The sequence below is a fragment of the Frankliniella occidentalis genome, unplaced genomic scaffold (genome assembly GCF_000697945.3).
Source record: "Frankliniella occidentalis isolate FOCC.00 unplaced genomic scaffold, Focc_3.1 Scaffold6, whole genome shotgun sequence".
Taxonomy (NCBI): Eukaryota; Metazoa; Arthropoda; class Insecta; order Thysanoptera; family Thripidae; genus Frankliniella; species Frankliniella occidentalis.
Genome location: NW_026267136.1, coordinates 4103781 through 4107062, shown reverse-complemented (window position 1 = coordinate 4107062; position 3282 = coordinate 4103781).

Below are 3282 nucleotides of genomic sequence, written 5' to 3'. Positions count from 1 at the left end.
CGCCCACCCCCAGCCGCCGGGCCTGTGAGCCGCCTGCCTGTAATGCCACCGGCCTGCCTTTAACGTCTGGCCCGACCCGACCCGCCCGGCGCATAACTTCTTATCGCTGCCAATAAGCAGGGGACGCTGTCAGCCCCGCTCAGCGGGCTTAGCGGACCCGTGAGGCGGAGCAGGGGCACCAGAGCGCCTGGAGCAGCAGGACCAGCACCACCAGCACCACCAGCACCACCAACAACCTTAGCAACACACAAGCACCCTTAGCACCGTAGCACAACTAGCACCACCTGCACCTGCACCCTCATCACCAACAGGACCAACAGCAGCAATTGCATCACCAGCACTATCAGCACCAACAGCTGCTGTTGGCAACAGCATCACCAGCACCCTCTGCACCAACACCCTTACGTTAGCTCCACCAGCACCCTCAGCACCAACAGACCACCAGCAGCGCCGCTCGAGCGGCAGGCCCGGGACGGGTTGGGCAGGGGCTAGAAATGAGTCCGGAGCAAAGAAAATGAGTTGTGCAACACGAGGGTGCAGTGACGGTACTACCGAGTCCCGCTATGTGCGAGTATGTGTGCGTGTGTGTGTGTGTGTGCACGTTATATGAGGCCGAACACGAGACGAGACTACCCTCACCCGCTCTACACCCAACCCTCCACACCGCTAGGCCAACCACGCTATCGAGGCTGTTGGCGCCCCAGATGGGATGGGAAGAGCAAAGGATCTGGGCTGGCGAGGCACTCAGACCAGGTTTATGGCCCAGCCTCGCCTCGCCTTCCTCCGCCCGCTCCGCCCATGCAGCGGAAGGGGTTGGCGCGCGGGAGATCCGTGCGGGGGCGCTCAGCTCAGGTCGCCCGAACACAACGTAACGTTAACCGGGTCAGCATGCTGCTGCTGGTAGCGAGCTGGTGGCAGGCAACCGCGCGGCACAACGCCGAGCGTTTATACGGCGCAAATTTCCCCATTGGAAACTTTGTAGATTTTGTCGGGGCGCTTTGTGCCCGCTCTCGCTATCCGCCCGGACTCCAATGTACCGCATAATCCCACGCAGTCCCGCCCCCCAAGGGGCCGCCGCGCGGGGAGCTCCGCCTGCACGGCCCACCGCCCAGCCCAGCCCAGCCGGAAGGTTGTGCGCGAGAACCGGAAGTGCGAGAACGGAACCGGTAAACCGTTCGAACGGTTGCGGAAGTACGGTGTGGCGGGGCGCGGGAAGGGCGTGGCGTGGCGGGGCGGGGCAGGCTGAGCGGAATAATCGATGCGCGTTGGCCGAGCGCGCCTCTCGCCCCGCCTCGCCCGCTTCTCGCCGGCAGCAAACTGGAGCGGATTATTAGTGTTGCCGGGATCCCCCTTCCCTGGTAAATCAAGGTATCGGAACGAGAAGAGAGGGCCCTACCCGGCGGGCCCCGCCCCGCGTGGAAGCGAGGGCCGGAAACAAGCAGCGCCGGAGCGAGAGCGTGAGGCGGAGGGAGAGAGCGAGAGAAAGCGAGAGAGCGAGAGAGAGAGAGAGAGAGAGAGAGAGAGAGAGAGAAAGAGAGGCGGAGGGAGAGAGCGAGAGTGCAGGGCCAGCAGCAGGTCTAATTGCCCCCTCCCGTGCCGTGCTGCCGGGCTCCGCGCTGCAGCTGCCGGTCCACCTCGAGACCTGATTGCCTCCTCTCTCCGAGTCTCATTTCCGCGAGCGCGAGCAGCTATGGAGCTGGAGGTTCCACTCGCCCGCGCGTTCACGAGGCGCGCGCGAAGACGCGATCTTGTTGAGATTCGCGGCTTCTGGAGGCGGGCTTTTGGCTTGGCGCGCGCGGGGGGGGGGGGGGGGCATCGGAAGCCCCGAGCTCGCGGAATCCCCTCCCAAAAGCTGAAATATTAATTTACACAGATGCGAGTGAGGTTTACCTACTCCACTCCCGCCGTGGGGGTGGCTTAGAGAGGCGCGGGCGGGGTGGGGCGGGCCATGCCCCCCCTCCCCAACACCCCTCGTAGCAACAGGCCAGCCCGGGGGAGGATAAAGAAAGCAGGCGTCGTTTAAGAGGGCGTCAAATGGGGGGGGGGGCAGGGGACACACAGAGGGGAAAATATTGTTGAACTGAAATAATTTGAAATAATTGGCGAAGAAAGCGGAGGGAACAGCGGGGACGGAGATAGCGAGAGAGACAAAAGAGTTGGGGCGAGAGAGTGAGAGGCGCTAATGCTGGTGACGCGGTCTCACAGCCACTCCGCGGCCCGTCTGCGGCCCGTCCGTGACAATGACAGATCCGCGAGGCCCCTAGCGGTAATTAAGGGCACAACCGCGGGCGTGGCGTGGCGTTGCGGGGCGGGGCGGGGGTGGAAGATGGGGGAACACGAGGACTCCCCCCTCGTGGGTCTCTACCTCTGCACTGTTGTTGTGTAGTTGTTCTTCTTCTTACTCTCCTCTCCTTCCTCCTACCGACCGCGACCCCCGCCAGATCGACAACCACAGCGTGGCGTTGAGCGAGCGTGAGTTCTTAACTGAATGTAGCTCAATGTACCGCATCCCTTGGCTCGAGAGTTTACTTCTTCTTTCGTCCACCGCTACCGGTGCCCGCCGGCGCAAAGTTACTAGTTAAATATTCTCCAACCGAGGCCGCTACTTTTCGCTGCTGACTGCTTAACAACGCCATGACCCACAGATCCCGATCCAGAGGCATCAAAATCAGCTCAAACGCAGTCACAGGATGTTCGGAAAGCACGGTGTAGAGTGAGTGATCATCCAGAAAGTATACGTCAGTCATTCGCCGTTACGAACCCTTGCCAAGTTCAGCCATGTAAGCTCTCGAAGCGCCTGCTAGGTAGGCAAGATCTTACCTGCAGTGCACGCGTGTACTGCGGGTTGGCCTACCCCGAGTCTCGCAGGCGCCGAGGTCTCGTTAGTTGGCCGAATGAACGAACCAAAAATTTCGCTTAACAGAGCGAACCGAAAAAAAACAGCGAACGCAACAAATTTCTGTTAAAATCAAACATATGTTAGCTGATATTTTAGCTAAATTTTAGCAAAACGTCAGCAAAATCCAGTTCAGAGGTTTTTCCTTTAGGGACTCCAAACGACTCACTCGCTGTCGCCAACTCTGGTGTGGTGGTGACCCTTTAGAAATACGACAACGTGACACTTCACTACAGGTGTGAATAACGCGCCCTTCTTATTGTCAGCAAAAAAAAAAAATGAAAGGAAAAAAGAGCTGCCTGCGAATAACGCACACCAGAGCACACCGTCACTCAACTCGCCCTTAACACTCAACCATCGCTTCCCTCCCCCTCCGCCCCCGCGCC